This window comes from Temnothorax nylanderi, unplaced genomic scaffold (assembly GCF_030848795.1).
Source record: "Temnothorax nylanderi isolate EJ_2023f unplaced genomic scaffold, tnyl_v1.0 TNYL_tig0005_pilon, whole genome shotgun sequence".
NCBI classification, from domain to species: Eukaryota; Metazoa; Arthropoda; class Insecta; order Hymenoptera; family Formicidae; genus Temnothorax; species Temnothorax nylanderi.
Window position 1 is genome coordinate 2,472,964 of NW_027249067.1, and position 26,141 is coordinate 2,499,104.

The window sequence follows — 26,141 nt, forward strand, 5'->3', positions numbered from 1 at the left end:
TGATTCAGTCCGCTCTCCATCCAGTAAGGTTATTCAACGAGTTAAAAGTTGCTCAATCGACATTTTTAATTGAGCCTCTCGACTTGCACGGTCCCCCGGATGCCACTAAGTTTATTACACTAAGTGTTGCGGTTTGCTGCTATCCGCAAGTGAAATATTTCATTGAAGTGCACACACTTTATAGCGTATACCCTCAATAACAGGAGAAATGTGAAAATGGAATCAGTGAGTGTATTCTCATTAAAATGATTTGATTTAACATTTGCTTGAAACTAAATGGAAATTAAGATTATTTTTATCTTATTATTATATTAATATATAGTTTATTATTTTATACGAAATAGTATCAACATTAATTTTCTGAAAAAATGAACAAGCAAGTATTTTGTATCCAGTATTTAAATGTAGGACGATATTTTATTAATTACGTGCCCTATCTGAACATAATCTTTACTCGGCATCCATTGTATTATGCGCAATTTTCAAGTAGATATTTTAAGCATAATTGCTGTTTTTCATGCTTGTACGAAATTATATGACATCTGCTACATCTTCTTGTTCTCAAGAAGTCGGGACTAATGGGAGCTGCTGCTGGTAACGATCGTATAAACGCCGGCGGTATAAAGTTAATAGCCGCGTGCGATATCGCGCGCCTTAAGTTCCCGTTTGATTGGTCCACTTCTTAAGATCGCGATGCAGTCGAGATACGCGCTCGTCGAGAAGCATCCAGGGCAACGGAACGCATTTCGCTCTGCTATTATTTTCTTTTTTACCGACTTCTGCCGTTACGTTGCAATTTAAATGGCACGGAAGCGAAATTGCTCTACTCACAAGGGAAACATAAGAAGCTATTAACAGCGTTAGTGGACTATACGCGATAATTATAAAACGCAATTTGTAATTTTTGTAACTTTCTGCAATATTTCAGTCATATCGATGTATAATACTTCAAATCTACTTTGCAATTCCAAATAGTCTCAATGATTCCCGGATTAGCTCTAAAAAAGTTTATTACGAGTGGTTCTCCTCTTCGTTCTTTCTAATGTTAAAAATCGCAAATAAAGTAAACTGACTATCTTTTCCTCTCCGCTTTTGCCCCGTCTTTGTCACCGGTATAATAGAATGTCGCTGAAAACCGTGAAAAGAAGACGCAGTTTTATGACGTGCTGTATTGCGGCGATGTGGTTGAATGAAATTTTCATGCGGCATAAAGAGCGCAAGAGGGGTCCTCTATTATGTGAAGGCTCTTCTTTTTATCTGCTCCGTCGTGTTTTTCTCACGAGCTACCAAATGCATATATCTCGAGTTTTGCTCGGAACACACCGAGCTTATGGGGTGTATTATTCCCTGGATTCTCAATGCAGCGCGCGGATCCTCTGTATTTTGATACTTTCATCTTGTCGCCGAACATTCATAGATTCTCCTCGCGCGCACGTCTGTTTTGCGCGCATATATTTAGCGAACGTACGACTCTCCGTATATACTGCGCGCGAGTAATACCGAGGATGAAGTTGAAACTGGAGGCCAGCTGTAGCAGCGAGGACATCGTCAAGACAAGTAAGCGTCATAAAAACGTTTAGTAATTCGATGCACCGCAATAAGGCACTATCGTAACGGCATGTTACCGATTTAACAAGCGTATCGAGATGGCTAAAATTAGATGTTCTACATTTCGCTATAATATGTCACATATACTTGAGAATAAAACTTGTCGGGCACAAATTTATTTTATCATGATATAATTGTGACTTTATTAGATAATAGATACGTTATAACTGACGTAGATTTTTGACAGAAACGAGAAAACCAATATCGTGTTCCTACTTGATGCTTAATGAAGATCGAAGGCAAAAATTAATCGATATTTTATTATTAGTGTATTATTACAGAAACAGAAATTCTAATCCAATCACATATTGTTGATTTACCTATGTTGTCTTAAATTCCATTAGTGTTCGTAAATTATTTATCTTTATCTATTTAAAATCCAGAGAAAACTGAGATTATAAAATACTATACAGATCATGCCATGCTGACTGAATGTGCCATGTGATTTTTTAAAAGAAAATTTGAGAAACGAAATCGCGCACTGTGACAATGCCGCCCTGTCTATCCGCGCGACTCGCAGTAGAAACAAACGACATCGGTACTGCAGGCGCGGCGCGGACCTGGCGATGGAATCGAACATACGGCGTAACATGCATTTACGCCATCGCCGTCGACAAATCAGTTGAAAAATCGTCACGAAAGTCACGGTGAGACACGCGCACATACATATGCAGGCAATATCTCGCACATGTTTTCCATATAAAAATATCTCTCAATCCCGAAGAGCATGATGGCACTTGCGAATCGAAAACCCAACCACGTTCTCATTCGAGTTCTCTCAGCAATTCGCACAGAATTTTCCTCATGCATTAGAAAATAATTGCCGCGGACAATTATACAATTCCATTTTTTTTATCTTTCTACGATGGTCTGCTGCTATTCACAATCTCTCTTTACTATTTATAAATCTGTACTGTATTTATAAAGCTTAGAGGTGAAGGATCGTATGTCCATTTTTGTACATTCAGAGAAAACAGGGTTTAAACTTTTAAATAGGGAAATGATATATTTTATTTAAGTAGATATAAAATAAAAGTAGTAACTTGATTTATTAAGTTTTTAATAAAGTAATTTAACTGACATATTTAATAGTGCAACTGCCAATAACATGCTGTACCTGATTTAAAAATTATGCACTGTAAAAATTTTCAATACGACTTTTTCTAAATTGCATCTTAGGAACTAGTAATAATAGACATAAGACCTAACGATAAGACGTTTTATCATCATACAATTTAAGCTTCTGTTATATTGAAAAATGTATTAACTCCAGTTTGACAAAAACTGGAGATACGGTTCTTTACCTCTAAGATACAGAAATATATATCGCTTTTCCTTTATCGATGCTAGATTCCTTTCTCCTGATGACAGAGACATTAATATTAAGAATACTGTTGTAAAGTTCTTGACATTTCACGTTAAACTCATGTTCTCGTGAATGCATAATAATAATATAATCTCCCAAAACAGGTATTATATATATATATATATATATATATATATATATATATATATATGTCGAATGTAAGAAATTTCGCTACAACTTTATTGTGATCGATTTTTTCTTACATAATTTTAAATTACTGTTTCTTTTAATTATGCAATTGCTCTCTGTGTTTTTACCATTTACGTGTTACTATATCAAATGGAATTAATTTTAATTAGAATTTTAAATTGTGCGAATGCTAATTGCTTCACGTTTCGGATGCGCGCTAAATTAGGTCAGTAAATCATGCCGACCAGCTAATATATTCTGATCCGTCCTCAGAAGACGAAATACCGACTTGGTGGCAGGATTTATGGGCAGATACCCGTTGGATAAGATCGACGTGTCGTTGATTTATTACAGAGGAATCGAGAGGCGACAGCCTTTCGTCAAAGCATATTGTGAAAGGGACGATCCGAAAAATATTACGTTATCTTAAAACCGGGAACTGGTCCATTCCGTGGTTGCGCAAGCTTGCTCTTCTGTCAGATGAGGTTAAACGCGAGTGAAAGGATGCTACAGGCCACTCAGGGCCGCAGCTGTCCTTCTCCTGAGTTTATCATCGAATTCATTTAAGCCACCACTTTCGCAACGACGCAACTGTTTGTCTGTCCCTCAACAACATGAATCTGTAGAATGGTGGTCTTAAATTTTTTTCTTGATATTACAGTGACATGTATGACAGCCGTATTATAAGTAATATTACTTAATTTACTTTTGAGAGTTACATACTGCCATTAATTAATTTGTCAAATTAATTTGTTAAAGAAAAAGTACACTTTTAAAATGCTCTTTATACATATGTATATTGTACATACACATGTGCAGGTTTTTGTAGAGATTAAAAATTATATAGCTTATGTTAATTTATGTTAATGCAAAAAACCATTACGCGTATTCACGTACGCACAACATCATGGATAATAGTTCGTGTATTTACGCGAAAGTCGTTATCAATTTTTGAATAACATTGCACTACATGATAGAAAAGTATCTGCAGAATTGCAAATTGTATATATGTACACGGAAATATGCATCCGGAAATTGCGGTTTGTTTAAAGTGTGATTGCCCAATTGAGCTTAGCCCGAGCTTGGAAAACGTCCCGTTCCTTCTTGGAAGCTGCGAAAGCTCCTATTCACGTTCGATTTCGCGCGCGGACTTATACAGAATATAAATTACGATGACTATCTCGACTGTGCGAGGTACATAAATCAGTCTCGACGCAACCAGTCGTCGACTCATTTAGAATTTCGCTAACGAATCTCGCTGCAGCTGGGAGCCGCTGCGACTACCGATGCTGCTAAATAACTGCTCTAAGAAATTTAATATTAAAAATAAGGAGTTTCCCTAAAGAAGAAACGCGCAATAAAATTTTCCCTGAGATAAATTAATTCTGTATAACTTTGCCGAAGAATATGTAATCGAGGAGAATTGCGCGACTTCTCCCCCTTCAATGTTCTGAAATATTTAATTAAAACTTTAATTTAACTTCAAAAGTGGCACGTGAGGGCTATGACTCTCTTAAGGTAGCCAAATGCCTCGTCATCTAATTAGTGACGCGCATGAATGGATTAACGAGATTCCCACTGTCCCTATCTACTATCTAGCGAAACCACTGCCAAGGGAACGGGCTTGGAAAATTTAGCGGGGAAAGAAGACCCTGTTGAGCTTGACTCTAGTCTGGCACTGTAAGGAGACATGAGAGGTGTAGCATAAGTATACATTTTCTTGTTCTAGTCATTTTAATGCGGTTGCTTCTGATTTGCGATACGTTTCCTTAATGGCAACGGAGATACGTGAACGAATAAGCAGTCAGGCTGTGCGCGCAAGCACCACACACGGCACGTGACACAATTTACGTTCACGAGAGTGTCATTTCACATACTTCCGTAGAAAGCAACATTTTATCATGCTCGCAATGTAGCTTCGTATAATAGAAATAGAGGTATACCACGAGTTATTTCTCCCAGATGTGTGGACTGTGTGGAGTATTCTTTGAAGAAAGTTAAATTCCCGTTACATCTCAAGATGGATATTGGATAACAACGACGATTAAAGTTCGAGGTAATCTAGATTCAAGCTGTGATAGTGAGAAACATTTTATATATTGCACGTATAATGCTACGTCATTTAATCCTGCATAATCCTAAATAATTATTAACCTTTTTAAATCCGGTCACGATTACGATTAATTACACAAAACGAGACAAGAAAGATACGTTGCTTTCTTTACGATTTATCTTTTCTAAATGATTAATTATATGAAGTTTCATTAGGCACAGTTCCGTGAGACACATATAGATCGGAAGTAGCCCAAGTATGTGCCATGTCCTGACGAAAGTAACAAAAAGTCTATTACGTTGCACGTTGTTTCGAAGTAACTTCCATTCACTTGATTTTCGACGACTGAAAACGCTAATGGCATATAACGAACGTATAACTGCTGCAAGTACTAAACTATTCGTCGAGGTGTGAGACTTGTCACCCCGGCAAACGCTCCAAACTATCCGAACAATGTTTCGAACCGATTCAGCTCCAACCTACTGTGAGAGTGTGATACGCCGTGCGTTTCGTGGTTGTCCAAATATATCGTACACACCGGAATGAGGAACGGTAAATACGGGATTGCTCATCAGCTATCGACAAACGGATGCTGCCGAAGTATGCATAATTATTATTTGCTAGCGTGATCGTTTGACATTATTAAATCATTGCCGGCTAATTGCACAATGAACATTTTTAAACTTATACCCGTTGAAAAATTACTAGCCTTATTTAAAACAAGTGTATTAATGAAAGGGGATTTTATTAACTCGCCAAGTTATATTATTGTTTTCCATTAATTTATTATGGACATAATTGGCAATAATATTGTAACAAAGCAAGATAATAGTATTCTATCTTATACATATATGTCATATATGTCTTATCTCGAATTTTATCATCTTATGTTTAGCTAGAATTCGGGAAAATTAACACCAATCCGCGTCACGTTGAAACTATGCATGACTCGTCTTTTGTTACGCTTGTAAAAGCGCTTTCAACTATTCCGACAATGTCGTATTCGTATTCGTGTTACATAGCAGTGTTTCACTTGAAACTTGATTGTACGGTTATAGTTGACTTTTCATGTGTCGCAAAACATATTGATGCGATGCCATCCAACGTTTAATAAATAAAACTAACAATAAAACCCTATTATTACATATATGAAAAATATATTGCGTCCGCATAAAACGGTCTTAAAATTTATTATTTCATATATTATTCGTATTTATTATTTCATTATTCATATCATTATTTGATATTATATCACAGTTAGTATACACTGAGAGAAATGTTGAAGAAAGTTTTGTTGAAACAACCAAAATTTTGTTACTGTAACAAAATTTTGGTTAATTTTGGTTGTTTCAACAAAACATTTTTGTTACTGTAACAAAATTTGGTAGTTTCAACAAAACATTTCTCTCAGTGTACTGAATGCTTATCCTTCTTTACGTTATTAAAGGTCTCTCTTTCATCATAATTTCTTCTATTATAATAACTTTTTATGAGTAGCGTTAGGAATTAAATAATATTCCAACGGAGGTGCCCGATCATTACGATCCATAATGATTGTCTGCAAGTCGTTAAGGGAAACGATGATCGATACGACGACATTGTCTCGACTCGTTGCTGATACGGCAAGTTTAGGGACAACCATCTCGCTTTCTCTCATGTGTTTTGGATCCCCACCAACTTCGGCCTCTGCCAATTAGGTGGAATGCAATTAACGAAGTTACCATCTGATCCCTCCCTCATCCTTCTACCCCAATACGTACTCAACCACGCGACGTAACTAATTGCAATTAACTCATTCGCCTTTTCACCGCGTTCGTCCGGTCACCGCGGTGATTAGATACAACCGATACATAAGGCTGTACTCGGTATAAGTGACGCAATCGATAGACGTATGAATCTTGCAATGCAAAGATCCGTCCTACACGTCATTTGTTTCAAAGGAATTAGTATCATCTTTCTAGGCTTGCATATTCAATGCAATTCGAAATAACGTCGATATGACGTCGTATTATAAGAATACGAAGATTTTTATTGGCTCTATCCATTCATTATGCATTCATTACGAGCTACAACAAAGGGATACTTTAGATGAATAGATCGTGAATGAAAGCATCGATGAATATTCGTTATTGAGGAGGTGTGGACAATGGCCGAACGAGGCCATTGTAGGCGGAGAAAAATCGCGGCTGCCGCCACGTTATTAATGCCGGGAAAAGCTGCTCGCGGATTAGTCCAACTTCATAAATTGCGGCCACGGTACAAACTGGCAGGGTTACAATGTCGATTGTTCCGGGTCACGTTTTTCGGCAGCCGAACGCGCCACGTTTTTCCATCCGGACTCGAAATAAAAACTCTAATTCGCGAAAGCTGATTTGTGCGCGTTAGTCATCAAAAACAGTTCAAAGTCAGCGGGAACTTCATCCCCGCGATTCGTTTCTTGCACCTTTTACAAAAGATATCTCGGCAATGTAATCAGAACGGCGTCACATTACCGGATTCCTGTGTACGCTCTTCTTGCGAGACTCCTCAATAAGACTCCTCCGTCTTAGCAAGCACCTCTTAAAATTTGATACTCGCTCGCGTAAACCCGCTTTTGTATCATGTCGTTTTCCTCAATCGGCGCCTCGCACAATGCTAAGCGTATAAAGATTTCACGCATGACTATGATTTTGTAGTCACTGAGCGAGAAAAGTGCTTGAAGTGTTTATTTGCACTATTATATAAAGATGTTGTTCTTTATTTGTGTGTTCCTTAATGTAAAATCTTTTTACGAAATTGCAATCAATACGTCTGCTCACTTAAAAGATGAACAGACAATATAATAATAAGTATATATTTTTAATAGTAATTATCATAAAACTATCTTGCGAAAACATTATTAATTTGCACAGCGAATATGCAGGTTGAATAAAGTTCGCTTTTCATAAGTCAAAACGGTTCGGATGCGCTCATCTTCAGAAGTCTACAGAAGAACAATGCTAAAAGACAAATATTACCAAGCAACGCTGTATCATTATTAAAAAACAGGAATTTCTATTACATTCACGTCTAGCTGTTACGATCTATTGCATTAGAATTTACGTCATTGGAATTTTATAACTTAACCGTGGACGAAGAATGTGTATTTTTGATGCATTTAAAATTTATTATTATGCTGACATAACGATTGATTGGTTGAATCGCCGCGACGAACGATCCATCGTTAAGAGAGCACGCCGAGAGTAAATTTTTAATTAAAAAGCCCCGTTCTATCTCTCTGTCATCGTGCGCATCGCGCAACCCACGTGGGAGGGAAGAGCTGCGATCAGTGGCGGTTCTAGCATAGCGAAAACAGCGAGTCACGGATGTAATTTGATTAAAGTTGGATCCGGCAGTTATCCGAGCGTCGAATGCGACCGCTCGCAACCGCGCCTAGGATCCGTCGGGCGTTCAATTAACAGAATTCCTGCCGAGCTCCACGGGCTGACACGTTCCCTGCGTCCCTATCTCCCTCCCTCGCTCCCTCATCCCGTCGATGACATTCCTAAATCCGGAAAATTCCTCGAAAACGCCACCGAATGCGAATTAATATTATGGCCAATATCACAATCGTGCAGTGGGAGAATAGGAAAGAAGAGAGATACAAGGAATGTTTAAAACAATTTTAATTTAAAGGAACTTTGGATTATGCAACTACTACATCTGTGGACGACAGAATGCGAAACGAAATTGTCGCGGAACGACACAGCTACTGTAATCAGATAATTAGATACAACAAAACGCTAAATTTATTTCGGAATATGTAGCACACTGCAAGGGTGGTTAAATGCATCCGATTCGTTGAGTCGCCCCACATACCACGCGAGAATATAATCTCGTCATTTAATATTTGTCGTGAAATTAACCGCCGCGCTTAACCGCGATGCAATATTTAGCTTACAATTTGTTCCAATTTTGTAATCCATTTCGCGAAGGTTGAATATCGTTTTGTTGAAATATTAAACGACAACGGAATGCAACACACATTTCACGTGCACACATTTCATTCTATTATTATTTAAGAAATACAAAACGTTTTCAAATTGCGGAAAGAAAAATATTTTTTTTATTTTTTTATTCCTTTCAGAGGAATGTGACGTTTGCTTTTGCCTACATTTTTATTTATTCTGGCACACAATTTGTGCAGTAACGTTACTTTTCTGATTGCAATACCAGCGTAATGTAAGAGACTAAATCTAAATGTTCCTCTGAGCGCGCATTCTGTTTATGTAAATCTAAACGTAATTAATTATACTTTGAATTTTTTTACCGGACGCTTGCAATGCATGATTATATACTATACAAAATAAAAAGTGTGCAGCTTGTGTATACAACAAGTTTCATTTAGTAACACACGAACCTTTTTCGAGAACTATATTTGGCTTTGCTCAAAGGAATTTACGTCTATCTGAAATTTGCTTCATTAATTTGTATAAGATTCGTAAAGATTATTTATACAACGAAAAAGCATATTTTATCCGGACTTTTACTTTATCCCACTGATTATCTTTCATAATTTTATAATTGAAATTATAATAATTTTTAAGCGTGTTATTTTAAACGTTTATATCATACCCGTTTATCATTCTTTTAATATTTTTCCCTCTTCTATGTTCCTTCCTCTTCAAATAATCCGCTTTACGCCACTAATCTAACAGCAAAATAAATCGATAGCGAGGGATTGCTCTAAATCCAGATGCGTTTTCTGTGTCTACTGTGCTTCCAACCCTTTTCGAAAATTCGCCCACGCTATAGATTTTGTGGCAAGAGTGGAGTGCATTAATATTAATAGTAAAATATTTTCACAACAGGTCTGGGGCATTTTTGATAAATGTACGTACCTAGAAAACTGGTCTCACTTTATCTTTTGCCTTGGACATTGATGGATTGTCGCGGTTCACCGATGCATCTCCAAAATGTTCCACGATGTTCGTCAGGTACATCGCAATCGTATGTTATCGATACGTGCTCGTTTTGAGCGAAAACTTGAATTAGTGTAGAAGTCCATATTTGATGATAAATTAGCTAAATGCTTATTAGATATAAGCTATCTTTGATATATCTGGGGAATAAAATAAAAGCGAAGACGTGTAAAGTTAACGTCTGTCTAATATGTCTGTAGTATTAATTTATTGGCATTTAATATTAAAAATTAAATGTCGAAATAAAATTTACACTGTCTTGAGTTTGTTTGCATTTAGTTAAAAATGTATTTATATTTTATATGTGTGATTATATTATAAAACTTCTTCGTAAAAGTAAGTAGCAGATCTGACACGCCAGCATTTATCTGTGTTCAGTTTTTAAATAAAACATAATCCTGATAAAAAATTTATTTAAGCTTACACATACGAAAAACTTTTTTAATTTTATCAGAAATTAAAAAAAATAGCGTAAATTCTGTTTGAGGAGTCAATCGGCGATTATCATTATATTAATAAAAAAATTAAATACTAAAGAAAAACACATTTTTTAAATTTACATTTAAATTATAAAATTCTTATAATGTAAATATTGTTGCAATATTTTTCAAGAGTTTTGCAATAAAAAGCTAACTTTTCGGTAGCAAGATGTAATTTGTGTTCATATTTTGAGGTGGACAATTGAAGAGAGCCACTTCGACAATTTCAGATAAGTCTCGGGACGAAGGTAACAACCGATAGACTGGTTTATTGTTTCGGATTTCATGAAGTTTGCACTTCGGTCAGCTTTGAAAGAGTCGCCACGCGGGCGTTAATAAAGGCGAGTGTCGGCTAGTGTTTTAACAAAGTTACTCTTCCTGTGAAACATTCCCGCGGGCCACCCTCGCACGCTGTGGCTTTTGCATCGTCGTCCTTCGTCTCTTGCCCACCCGGCCTTTATCCCGTTAACATAGCCCGCTCTTTTTGCCTTTCGTCCTCTTTCGTGCATTTCGCTGGCGTGCACTGCCCCGAACACACAATGGGTCGCATTCACGCCGCTCCGTTGCCGTTAAACCACCATCGCTGATTCCGGTCCGGGCAAAAAGGCACGTCGGCGCATTACTTTTCGGCAATCGCCGAAATTACTCACCGTGAAAATATGGACAATGGGAATTTAATCAGCCGATTGTGCTTGGTTAGCGCTCTACGCGTATAATCTTAATTTAAAGCTATTAAGACTCGCTTTAGACAATGTACCACCGTCGCATAATCAACTTTTAATATTCCGGTTTTTTAAACAAGTTTGTATTTATTTGAAAATGTAGTAGTATCTATTCTCATAATATATTTGCGAAATAAGAGTAATACACAAGTTTTAAAACTTGTGAGAAGTAATAATACCCGCCCGTCAAGGATTAATAATCCCAGACTCGTGACGATTTATCATTTTAGTTCGATGTTGTTGGAGTCACAGAATATATTTTCCAGCGATCATTAATATTCCGTTCTGCCTATTGCACTTGTAGAGAGCAAATGCGATTCAGTGAGTCATTTGTAGAAACTTTCGTTGAGTACCTCGTCGATATTATACGATCATTAATCTTATTTAAATATAGACGCAAGAGTAAACACAAATGTAAGTCAGATGATTGGTATGCACAAATTTATATAGAGAAAGAAAATTGATTTTAACTGCCTTTAAATACAATAATTTGACTTTCACAAAATTGATTTTATCATAGCGTGCTCAGAATTACCCTACCCTACATGGCGATAATGTAGGCTCTAGCAGTATATTACATCGACGGTGTGGCAACAGTCGGTTTTGACGAATGGTTGCGTCTCGTACCATTCGCGGTCACATCATCTTTGACAAATTGTAACGTCTTTCACCGCCTGCGGTCGTGGTCAGTTTTGACAGGTAGTAACGTCTCGGGTCAACCTGCGGTTACTGGCCAATTTTTACAGCTGTCCAACGTAGTCTGCGGTAGCAGTCGGTTTTAGTAGTCCACTCTCCCTCACTCTATGCGGTCACAGTTTGTTTTAATAGGTTTTCGTTACTCGTTCAACTACAAGTTCAACTTTGACAAATAGTAGTGTTAATGGTTAAGTTGCTCACGACCCGTGGTTGTGATGCGGATTGATTCTCACCGGCTTTACATCGAAAGCAGCTTTTTTTTTAAACATTTCTTCTGTTGTAGTCGGATTTACCTACTAAGTAGGTATATTTGAAGAAAATCGAGTAAATATATACTGTATTTAACAAAATTATGTGTTCCTTTTTACACTTTTTGTCTATTTTTAAATCAGTATTATGCTATAAGAGTGTTATTTGATTGACGTATATTAATGTTAATCATAGTCTGTCTGTATTCGGATCTGGCAGGTGAGAATCCCAGCGTACCGATTATGTTCATCGTCAATGTTGACGGATAGCGCTTCGATGATCCCCAATTTTCGGAGGTGAAGGTTTGCCTTATTGACAATCATCGCTATCAATTTCGGAGATAGGAAAACGTGTGTCATCAATGCAATATATAACTGTACCCATCGTTCTAGATGGACATTATCATCGATTCGGAATTACATACGATTATTCCAATTTCAGTCGCCAATTGAACGTATTCTATCCGCTTTGGCGCGATATTAGCGAGTTTCTATGCTTCGTAAATTTTCACTTTTTGCAAGCATTCTTTGTGTGCGAATTATTTTAAAACTCGATTCCACGATCCCTTGTTTGGGAAATCTTTCTAGTCGAGCTCAATTCTTTGTAACGTTATCAAATCAGAAGCAGTACGCGCTCGTTAACAATGCAGATAGGCAAAAAGGCAAGACTAATTAGGCTGCAATCGCTTTGATATTGCTTGATATTGCCACGATGAAGCAACGTTACCGCATTACCATGACGTTGCAGTAAGTACGTTCTATGAGATTTCCGCTTATTAGTACAGATTTCGATGTGCACATTATTGAATTGTGCTCGTTAAGTTCTGAATTGTGAAATTAGTAGGATTACACAGACTCAGTCTTTTGAAACTAACTTTCTACCGCACATAAGATTATTTTATAAGAAAAATTAGTTTGTTATTGACGAAAAATACAAAAACTTGGTACTTACAATTAGATAAAAGAAGTATTTTATTTGTCACATATTATATGTATTATTTATTTTAATATTATTATTTTCTGCATTTTGTTTGACACATTTTTTAAAAATGTTATTTGTGCACATTTATATATTTTGCATACGTAATAATACTTTTACTGTCATTTCCAAGGAATTTCATTCACGGTGTTAAAGCCGGATCAGTAAGCGATTTCACCTTCGTTGGCTTTTGCTCCGCAAATCTTTAAAGTGTCGAGTGCAAATTTCCGTACGTTGGACTACGCACATCACATGTTTGCCGGAGCCACTTGACGATGTCAATAGCACATAAGCAGATAAGTCGTTTACACTGCAAACACCCGGGTCCGTCGCGTAGCGACGTGTACCGTGCTGGGTGTCGTGTAGATACGGTGTGACAGTTTGACGAAGCAGCCCGGATCATTTTGAGTGATTGAGCGCAAAGAGACATGGAATCTCTCTTATCCCGACGTGTGTATGCGTGCATACGAGCGTCTGCTGTATGATAATGCGACGATGCATGGTGATTGCATAAGTGGTACCGAAGCATGCAACGTCCCAGCGGAGTAAGAACCGACATGCGAGAGGATATCCATATGATTATCGACAGTTGTCTGACTAAATAATAATCAGCTACGAGTGCTACGTAGCGCCTTGATGATGATGAACAATAGTGTACATTTACAATAAAGTAGAAACTATTGGATCTTTTTTAGAAGAAAGAGAGAGAAAAGATATGTGCCTGTGTATTTCTATATTTATGTGTGTGTGTGTGTGTGTCGCGCACTTTGTTTGAACATTTAATAAATTTACGTTAAAACAATTACGCTTGTAAATTAGAGTGCCTGTTTACAATCGTGTTATTATCAAAACGACTAGCTCGTTCGGTGGAAGGCCTCTCCGAGCCGCAACAACGTGTCGGGTATGGGCTAAAAATCCCAATCTTCCGGCTTTTCAAAACACGAGAGTAAAAAAAAAACAAAAGTAAAATAGGGGAGATGAACTGAAATCGGTTTTCTGGGCCAATGTGTCCATTGAAATTCCGTGATGTCTGCACCAAAGTCGGTCGATTGTCCCCTACATTCGCTAACTCATCCCAACACAACCCCTCTATCTCGACCGCACGTTCGTGCCTCATCCCAAGAGGGAGAACATGCGTATTCACAGAAAAACTTTCACCCCCGCCGCCGTTTTTTCCTACCCTTCCGCGCTTCGACTGGCACTGCGTGCATCCCGTGGATTATCCGGATATTGCAGCTTTTGCTATAGGACGATTCTGACGAATAAAGGGCACGTTATCACGTCCGGCACCCCAATCTCTTCTCTTCCACAGAATTTTTTGGTTTCTGTTGCTCGTTTGATTCTGCCCCTGCGTTGAAAAGCCTCCTCGCTTGTGTCTAACAGGCCTTTTAATGCCAAAATCCATAATTGTTTCATATTCGAAAAATTACAAACTATTACATGCATTAGATAGATATACACGTTACACTGAAGAAAATAGCTTATTAAAAATTTTAAATTGACACTAATTTTGTTTGAAAATAAAAGTTTATAATTTCTTTGTAATTGGATGAAAAATTATAAAATAATAAAATATAATATTTCAAGAGAGAAGTGCATATTGAAAGAATCGAGTAATTAAATTGATAATTTAATCTCATTATTTTAAGAGATAAATAAATAAAATAGGTTTATTTTTCGCAATGATTTCTTTACGAATAATCTTTATTGCCAGTCAGTGTCGAATATTATCTTCCTTGTAAAATAGGTTTAATCAAATCGAGTCAGGAAAAATATGATATTTATAATATATTAATGTTTACGTATTAAAATTGATAATTGCAATAATACGTATCTAAAAAATACATATATAATTGAATTACATTAATAATAAATAAAGAAAATAAATTATAATAAAAAATTTTACATAGAAAAGAAGCTCTAAATTTTCGCACACAAGCAATTTATTCATACTCTTTTTTTTATAATTCCTAGTCAAATTTTCGAAAATAGTGATATTCAGAATCTGCAAGCAGAAAATAATGGATTACTCTGCGCGTTGTATCGGACCGTTAACCAGTCAAGTTTTCCTGAAACTCCAGCGATTCCTGTTTTCACCACCTCCGCTAAATGACAAAGCTGTTCGCATCCCCGATCCGATTCTACTGGCGATCGTTAGCGCGCCATTTGCCGCACCCGTTTGGAAAAAGGTGTCCATTGACCGTGAAAAATTTCGACTCGTTTGCTACTGCTACCTCTATTCTGGGCAACGGGGTGCCCCACGGGAATCGTGCTATTCGGCAATGCGCATCGATCTATAACGCGAACGCGGGGATAAATCGATCACAAGGGAGAGCACGCTGGGTACAACCCTCACTTCACGTTATTAAATTATATCCCGATCCATTTAGATCAAATTTAGCGATCTAGAATATATTCCGCGAATCTTATACACTGTTGCTTGATGAATTTCGCTCTGCTTTTCCAACCATGAATATTATACCAAATATTTAGACTGCGTCAATATGTACTACCTATACTGGATTAATACTTATTACTTACAAGTACCGGGGCACTGGTTTCATCAAGATATATTTACATTTGCACAGTTTTATAGATATTAATTAAACTTGAAATTTGCTTAAACAAGTACTTAAACAAGCGACCATATCTGGCACAAGAACATCGCGGCGTTCAAGGAAGTGAGACATATTACAGCTCTGGCACGTAATAAAATTTTCCTCGAGATCCACCGCCCGTCTCGTTAATCCTCGGGACGACCCCTTCGCCTTCCGCATGATTCGTGGCTGAAATTTAAAAAGACGAACGTCCCGAAATTTTTCGAATTCTCCAAACCGGAGAGACTTACGATAATCACGTTCCTCCGATATTGCAAATATTTTATAAGAAAATTAATTACGCACACAAATTGAATGCCTGGAACAAAAATTCTTGCTTACAATAAGAAATTACCGGCGTTATTTCTTGTAAATATCGATATTGGACGCGATATAATATTCTATGAAATAAGATTCTCTAATTAATTCCCCTACGGCGAAAGATTTCTTAAGTATATACAAAATTGTGTAATTTGTAGAAATTTATTATTTTAATTTAAAAAAAATCCCTTGTTCTCTTTTAATTATAAATTTAGTTTGCCGCAATAAAAAGAAACTCGCAATACGTAACAATATTTTTATAGTGTTGCTCACACGTCGGATAAAAATTCCGCGCATAAAGTTTGCCCTTAAAGGACCAATAATCGTGTATGCGGCTGCGTGTACGTATATGTGAATGTGCATATTGTGCATGCTACTGCATTTCTGCAATTGTAGTACCGCGCACCGTATGGCGTTGTTTTTATAGCACGACTACCATGCATGATTAAACTCCACCGCAAGTATGCACCTGTGTGCCTGAAATTTTACCGTCGAAACACGTATTCCTCTAATCACGTATTACGCTTCCGCGGCATTAATTATACGTTCAAACTGTGCACAAAATTATGCGGTCATAGATCGCGTATACGTTAATCATTAATCGCGTATCAAAAATCGATTATTAATACCCACGCGCAAATAGGCGATAATCTGTGTGGTTGGCGATATGAGCATATACAGCGCATCACGAATTACCTAAACCGTAAAAAGGGGGATTATACCATATCACATGGTGTTGATTATTTTGACATTACAAATAAACGATATACATTGGATGAACGATCGAATACGATTCAAGAATTTTTTTCCTGTTACTATACATGGAAAGATAAATATATTCTGGTTTTGGTATATCTACATTGCAACTTGCATTTCAACTTGGCGCAATAAGGATATTACAATAAAAACGAGAAGGCCGCGGTATTGCCCCTTTCGAAACCACCCGAAGTGCGCAATTCTCTTTTTAGAATTCATCCGTTCATTCCTTTTTGTGTCCGCTATACTTTCTACACTCTTGCAAAACTTTGTGCAGTTCCGCCGCAGCTGTGGAAAAAGTTACTGTGCTTTACCCCTACAGGGGATAAATTTTTCGCGGGATCTTTTGCGTGAATGGCAGCCGACTTATCGCCGTGAAATTTGTGACGTAAAAACGTATGCGTATGTAAGCGTATTATTACAGATCCCCGACAAGGGAGTTACGCCGCGCCGCCCTAACGGTGCGCGTGTCATTTGCCGACAATAAACGCCCCACGAAGTATACCCCTGACTCCGTGCGACGGCGGAGATTAAAGAGGTAGCTTTATATCCGCGTTGCAACGAGCTCATGGAGGGATGCACCAGCCGCAAGAAGCGTAGACGCCCGGCCCCCCGCTTTTTCCATGCACTTTGAGTCTGTAAGCCGCGCGCATTCCAACAATTATCCGCAAGAGTAGGATGGGAGCCGAGGGAGCAAATTAACTCACGCTAAATCTCGCAATCCCCTAAAAAATTTTTTTACGCTAGCCTTGTGATCCTGATTCGCGTTACTGAATACGAATGGCGCTAATAAAATACTCATCATGCATTCGAGCTATAATAAATTTATCTTATTAATACATTTTCCAAGGTTTGTTGATATAAACCATTTTTCCTTGACATTATGTAATATTTAAAATAATTCGATAGAGAATTATTTGTTAGTTTTATGTACGTTTCGACATCAACGAAGTGGAAATTTTGAATTTTATCTACACGAACACTTAAATGCAATTTAAGATAGAAAGAATTAAAGTGTCCTATTAAAACAAAATCCTTACCGTTGGCAAAGATTACGTAACATCTAGAAAGATATCTTTTCTGAAGTTTTAATTCCAAGGGAGATGCTCGCTGCTGTCTCCGTTGATTGCGCTGCAGATAAACCGAATCCTTGCAGTAAAATAAAAAGTAATAGTAGACGACGTCCCTATATCTCAACTTTTCCTTCCTTTTGTTCGGTTTTAATAACAATATATTATCTTTATAAATTTTTATTTTCTGAATTGTTATTTATAAAATTAAATGCTTGTAAAATTATATATATATATTTTTATTTTTATTTTTATATAATGTTATATAGGACTTTTATGATAGATTACAGTAGAAGACAATTGAAAATTTTTAAAAATATCTTATGAGAAATAAATTGAGATTTTTATTAAAATTTAAATCTTAAAAACTTTAATTAAAATAGAATATTAACATTCTCGAGTAAAGTTATTTTTTTAATTTTGTAAGAAAAAGATATTAATATTTAGAAAAAATTGTATCAATCGTAAGACTCACAGCCAAGAAATTTTTCGTCATTTTACCTACCACTCTGATGCAAGAAAAACTTCGCGACGAAGTTTCTTTTAGCATGCTTACTAAGTGGAAGTTCTCTCTTGCCCAAGTTTGCCACCCGCAAGGCACTCTAAGCTCAGTTTGACTTCACTCGAGCAGCTGGCAATTTAAGATCAAACAGTGTCGGCCATCTATAGACAACATATGTTTTCTTATCTTAGTAGAGATGGTAAAAAAATTTAGATGGTTAAAAATTAATTTTTATGATAAATATATACTTTAACAAATTTAAAGTTGATTAATGTATTATTAAAAGGATATAAAATTTGACTCTAGCGTTTAGATGGTAGTAAAATTTTATCTGCTTTGCCATTCACACATACATAAAGTTGTTTCCTCTTTATCTATGAAATTTTTTATAGCATCATAACACTAATTTGATTATCTAAAGCCAGCACTTAAATAAAAACTGCGAATTTTTAACTTTCGACAAAGCATTGTTCTATGAAATTAATCTCGTTTATTTTAACTTTGTCTCAAGTCGTCACAACCATGCGTTTCGAATCTCAAAGAAGGCGAATAACAATGTAGAAAAAATGAATAGGAAAAAAATGGGCATTTTGAGATCGGATGAATAGAATCTTGCAGACTGTTGAATGCTAAAATCGAGAGGAGCTTACAAATGTCACGATATTTTCTTTGTGGCGTTTATATGGTCTGTGCGCTTGAAAACCACGTTGAAGTTGGAAATACTCATCAAACTATTTTCTGACTGAAAGTGGTTACTCGGGGCACTATAGGTGCATTTGGTTAGAGATCTTTCTATTTTCTTTATTCATTGAAAATGCGTGGGTTCTCGGCGACAAGCAAATACGTTATCGAAGTCTAGGAGGCACGATCAAAGGTCTCTCGAATGTTCGCCGCTCGTAAAATGGGAAGACGTTTCTCACGACTGACGTCGTATTTCTTTTCGAAACGGCCGTTTCCACGGGAACTGAACTATTACGTGAGAATAGCACGGAATCTTCTGTGGGAACGATTAAATTAACTTGAGCGAAGAAAATGAGCGAGAAGTGACGGCGACGCCTGCATTATATATAGTGATCTAGAAACATTGAAAAAGCATATCCTCGGAATTTTGGAGCGTAATGATTTTTATATGAAACAATACAATTGTGAACGCTGTTTGTACTCTGACAATGAAACAATCACACCGCGAATATTTTGTTATTTAAAAAGATAATTTTGCACAAAGCACGCGAGCTATTATGCATAACAGCAACTCTAGAACATTATTTCTCATTTATCAACATCTAATTTTATCAACAAAATTTCCTCATATGTGAAATTGTTTTAACTGACACACATTTAACAATATTCAGATGAAAATTTATTCAGAGAATGTCACCGGACTTTCCGCTAGGTCCACCACATGTTTAACATTATTTTTGCTGTCTGCAACAACAGCTTTAATTTACGTAATTAACACGCAAAAGTTACACTTTTGAATCCAGCTCGACGTAAATTACATAGATTTATATATAGAGAGAGGTCCGTTATATATAGAGAGAGGTTATATTTATTATATTACGTAAAGAGTGACTCGCGCTTGATTTCTATACGTTTTTCAGATCAGAACATCGATCTCGCAAATGGTGCACTACCGTTGCATCGAAGCAGTTTACGCGACCGATAGCGGAAACGTCGGGCGGACATCGTGACGATGATACACATCACGAAAGAGAAAACGCTTACGAACCTGTTCACTCCGTGAAGAAATCGTAGAAAGATGATCGCGCGCGCTTCGGTACTTTCTTGGCATATATCTCTCTCTCGCGAGGTGGATATGGATTTAAAAAGACCGGGGAGTGCATTTAACTCCGCACACCATCCGGTTACGTTCAAAGCCTTTATGTAGCTCGCCGTCCTCTCTCTCCCTCTCTTTTCTGCTAATTTTCTTTCTCTTCAAGCTGCTCAAAGGCAGATTAACTTGACATCGATGATTCGTAAAAATCTCACCGTTAAGACTTCAAAGCTACCCTCATCTGTCATTTTCAAACTAACACTCGCTCGCGAATACAGAAAGGACGTAAAGATTTCCTATTGATTGCGCTAGGCGGATATTATTTTTGCCATTTTTTTTTCTTATCCCCCGTGACAAGCTTTGCACTTTGATGTGGATTACCTGAGAAGGGCACAACGAGATTTCAGATTTTTTAATTAAAATCCAAGAGGGTGAAATTATAATATCTTAAATATCGTGAATATAATGATTAAGCAATTATTAATTGAAATTCACGGATGCGTAAGTATTTATGTGTAATGTATTTTAATGAATTTGTTGATATTAATTATTTACATATGTTATATATCTATGCTAATTAATTACATATTAATTTAAATATATTTTCAGTACCTATTTTATATAGAAATTCTTGTTGATATTAAAAGAATGTGCTAATTAGATTTTATATAATCGATTACATTCAGTTAACCATAAATAGAAAATATTTTATCGTAGAGTACCTGTAATATTTATTTTATTACCCATTTTATAGAGTCATAACATTATTATAGGAAATATCTTATCGCAAAATATGGAAGCAATATACGTGCCTTTTTAATATTCTTGAAGCAATTATTTTGCAGTAGCGGATTTTATAAGGAATCAAGCGACGAGCATTCGAGGGTTTATTAAACTCCAGAGGGGTTTACGTATATACCGCGCGGTGCCTTAAGTTCGAGCAGTCTTGTCCTACCATATCATCTTCTTGTTTATCTCTCCACTTTAACTTAATTTCTGTTTATTAACTTATAAATATTTTATATTGTTTCAGTTAATAGAGAATTTGTGACATCGCTATGGGATTGAAATTGAATCTGAAAAGACTGAATTGGTTGAAAAGCCATTATATGTAAATTATATACTTTACTATTAACTATTCATTCCATTTATGTCTATATATTTTGTTGCGTTGTAATTAATTCTGTACTCTCTAAATCTGAATCAGTGAATAGTCACTGATATCAGTGACTATTCACTGATTCAGCAGTACTATTCACTGATTCAGATTTAGAGAGTAAAGAGCAATTATTTTTTTAAATATAGATAGACAGCAATATTGGTAATAATAATATATTCGATTAATAAATAAATAAATGATGAAGTGAGAAATTGAAATCAGATGTTATTGTCACCAAAAACGCTTTATAAAAATTCTATAATACGCGTGCAATTCGAAAATGTATTTTGCCTATGATTGATAGGTAATAAAACATGTAGCAAATGGCGTAAGCTGCGAGTTGTACGAACTTGATTTCACGACAACTTTTACAGCGCAGTCACTTCACATGTCGAGCAAAATTGTTAAATCGAACATGGCACGTGACTGTTAGACATATGCTTTTTCAACAGTAACAACGGACATTTCTTCTACACACTTGGTATAGAAGCATATATACTATTGGTATACCTCAGCAAGAAAATTTTACACACAAAAATTTTATAAAATGTTTAACAATGATTGAAACATTGCGAGTAACTTATTGAACAATGTATCATATTAAACGTTTGCATTATTAAAAATAGCAATAAACATTTTACACCCTGCGTTTTTTAAATTTAACGAAGCACGTATTGAGATTACAATGTGCTTCTTTTCGCAAAAATATATTTTAGATCAATTTCCACTAACAAAAACTATCTCTTCTGTTTCAGGTAAGACACGTCATCGCGGAGACTCATAATTAGCCATCGCGATCGTCGCCGATCTTAAGTAGGTAATTAAAAGATTTCAATATATAACGGTGAGACGAACAAAGGCGAATTCCGTTTCTCTCATCGGTTCGCAGATAAGACGCCCTCGAAAACTTTCGATCTGTAATTGCCACCCCTAATGTAATCAGCCATTCTACGTTCAATCGGCCATTAAAGCCTATCTCGTGACGATGGATGAAGGGACCTCGTCCTTCGGGTTTCGAGAAATCGCGTCGAGAGACGCGACGTCATCGAAATTTCATAACTCTCCCGTGCATCTTCTGTCTACCTCCTCCTCGCTTCCCTCGTTTCTTAGTCTCGCGATTCGAAGTTAATTAAGCCCGAGAATGGCAAAAAGAAGATCGTATGATAGAACTCTCGTCGGCAGTCGGGGCGATAATCTAAGACGAGTCCCTTGTTTCATTCTCCGAAGTCCAAACTACGCCAAGAATAATTAATAATGCCATCGCCTCTTCCTTCTCAAGTTCGTCTTTGACCGTACGGAATTTCATCTCTCTTCCCATCTTTTCTCCATCCCACGGGGTCAACTTTTTCCACGTTGTTCAGCGTTCTGAAAAATTCTCTAAATTTTTTTTTATTTCCGTGAATATAGCACGGCACGCGACTTCGATTCCAAGTACATAATTGATTAAACAGCGTCCGATGATAGAGATGAAACGAAAATGAGAGGAAAAAGAAGATTGACAAACATTTTGAAGCAAATAATATTAAAATAAAGACGTTAAAAATTAATATAATTTTACAAAAATAATTCATAGTGGAGCTATCGTGTATAGAAAGTTAAAAAAATTATTACAAATGTGAACAAGTAGATATAAAAGCGTACGTTGAAATATAATAGAAATGTTTGGAAATAAACATGTTATTGACGTACGGAATTATTATAGACGAGGAGAGAAAAAGTTAGAGAAAACGCGAAAAACTTTCTGAAGGGCGAAATGTTGCTGCCGGCGTGGAGGCAAATATTGGGACGTGATTTACGGATACAAATATTGGCGCTCGTTAGAGCTTGGGAAACGGATTGTCGAATTCGTAGAAAACGGGAGTTTCGAAGGAGCGAGTGTTTTCTATTTTCTTTCTCTACCATCCCTCTCGCTTTTGCCACCTCCCCGCCCTCCGATCGCGTTCCGCGCGGTTTCCGACCGTAAGTCAAACTCGCGTTTTATTCGTCGTACGGAACTGATCTACATGTTTGCGCGTCGCGCAGAAAGTCTTTTTACGGGTTTTCTCTGGGAAAAAAAGTAATGTACGACGCGAAAAAGCACAGATGGTGATCGAATTCACATCGGTGCTACAGCACGCTTTCGCGTATAGTAATATCCACAGAAAGAGGTTTATATTAAAGGAATAGGAGTTACTAACAATGAGAATTATGTATGTTATTTGTTTTTGTACGAATTGTTGAAAGAATACACCGAAGCAGAGCATGAGGAGATAAAATGAGTTATTTAAAATAATTTTACGAGCGCGTCAGGGTCGAAATAAATAAAATGTTGCGAAAATTTTTATATTTCGCAAAATTCACATATCGCGAACGAAACGAACATTGGTGAACGTTAATAAGAATAAAATACTACAAAAACATCACATTTTGCGGAGTATTCAAATCAATTTACGATGGGATTATGTAATTTCCACGCGTTTCCATATAGTGCGCCGCAATGCATTTCCGTAGCGAGAACGCACGTATTTCGCTTGCAAAACCGCGCGCATCTAAATCACGGTAAGCCTTGTTTATGTAGCTGCAAATTATGTCATTACTTAACGGAGGCGCCGCGGCCGGTATCCGCGCGGCGGCCCACCGCCGCGCGTCGGCGATATTAATGATTAATTGAACACTTTCTGCCAGGCTACGTTAACAACCGGAGGCCTCATAAGTCTCGTTTTCAAAAACAACTTTTACTTATCTTTGCGCTACGCGCGTAATTTCTCGCGAGATTTTCCCCCGGCGAATAATGCCGCCGGGAATATTCCTTAAATATTGCAGCGATTTTTTTTAATACTTCGCAACTTACGATCCTCCTCCCATTCCCGTCTCGCGCATGAAAATAATAACTGAAATATCGCATCTACTTGGTACGAAGAGTTCAGGTTTTTACTATTTATTCATCTAATTCTTTAATTACGCATGTAGCAAAATGAGAAACAAGATTTAAAACCTAGTAATGTGAGCTGAGGGAAATTTGATGAAGCATTTATAAAATATGATACAAATTATTGCACGTGACAATATTTCTTAGCTAGATATTCATTGAAATTCATAAAACATCTCTGTTCGTAAAATATTGCTGATATTCGAAATTCTGCTTGATTATTTAATTAAAAAGCCCCCCACTAAATATTCAATAAATTTTCCGTATCGATAATGAATAATTGTGGATGCTGCGAAATGTACAGTTCATCGGATTTAGCGAAAAACGATTTAATTCGTTGATTAAATGAAATATTATATAATAATATCAATTTTTTTTTAAATCGATTTCACAGTTTTCTGTTAAAATAAAAATTCGGTAAGTCTGTTCTGTATTGTCACGCGCGAGTGCATACGCTTCGCAATTACAGTGTCGTGTATTATACGCTTCGCTAGACGAGGTTTCTAGACAGACTGCAAGACATAATGGAACTTCCTGACATTTGGACGGCGCGGCGCGGCGCGGCGTGCCCATCCTTTGTTCCAGACGTAAGAGAATGTCATCCCTTATTGCGACCACCCTTCGGCATTGGTCGACTCTCAGGGGGTAAAGGCCAGAGGACGGCGAGCAACGGTCCGTTCGATTGAACGACCACCTCTCGACCCCTGCCAACACATCGGCCAACACACTGGAATGCGAGAATTTATTCCAGAACATTCCGTGGGGCGGTAGCTGGACGTTTTCTATCCTCTGAATCCACCGCGCCACCCCCATCGACAATCGGAATATTTCCTTCCTTTTGCTCCTCGACATACGCGATTTTGCCTTTAAACTTCTCTCTTCGCTGGGAGTCAAAATCACTTTTGTGTCGTAGGCGTACCAAGGAATCCCCTCGCGGATATGTGTATAAAACGCCGCTTTGTGTGGCAGCTAGGCTGAATTTTTCACGCTGGAGCGATGCAACGCTAACCATGTGCAGAACACTTGCGACCTTTTCTTAATAAAGACTACTTAGCCGTAGATTTAGGCGTGATCTTTTTGAAACAAAGATTATATAATATATTTCATATATTTACCATCTCCAATTAATTAGAAAAAAATTATACAATATAAAATTTATACATTCTTAAAAATAATAAGATTATGAATAAAAAACGAAAGATCTCTGAAAATAATTTTAATCAATTTTTATTTCTTCATTTGATTACTTGGTAAAGGATATTAAATCCCACGAAATATGTAAATATCCCGATAATAATTTCGATAATATATTAAAATCCGTGATGATTCAATTTTCACACGTAACTAAACTGCTTCTAAAATCATCGAATTCAAAACACGGAGATTATACGTGATATTCGATGCGAAGCACGTAGTCGTCAGGGCATTTGTCGTTTACAATTTCGTCTTGTACCGTAGATTGATCCGTCGTAAATTAAACAGAGCTTTTACCAGCCATGAATAATTTACAACGGCGTTTAAACGACTGATTTTCAACCGCATTGTCTGACGAACGAACTATAAATATCGCTCGCTCACCCGTAAAGTTTTACCACTGGCATTCGACGTTTGGAACATTGCGCTGCACGACGCGAATGTACCCTTTGCCGGAGGAAAAACATCGATGTAAAGAAAAGTTAGAACGTCCCTAACACCTGACCCTGCACCTTCGTTGTTTGCGGTTCGTAGACATTTGTCAGTTGATCGCGCACCCTCCGCAGCCACCTCTCGTCGTTTTCACCCCGGCACCGTCGCCGCGCGCCATTTTCTACACCATGACATGAAACGGGGATCA

At 37.0% G+C, this 26,141-nt stretch overlaps 1 protein-coding gene across 5 annotated transcripts in view; it reads left to right on the top strand.

The window, feature by feature from the left end:
• Pgant2 (polypeptide N-acetylgalactosaminyltransferase 2) overlaps window positions 1-26,141 on the top strand; it is a 187,086-nt gene that overhangs the window by 86,260 nt on the left and 74,685 nt on the right. The window contains exons 1-2 of one of the 5 annotated variants that reach the window (XM_071713124.1): window positions 20,228-20,243; window positions 22,155-22,216. The exons of the other annotated variants lie outside the window; for them this stretch is intronic. The gene's annotated coding sequence lies outside the window, so the exon portion shown is untranslated. Of the gene's footprint in view, window positions 1-20,227; window positions 20,244-22,154; window positions 22,217-26,141 lie in introns of those variants that run through there. 5 annotated transcript variants of the gene reach the window in all.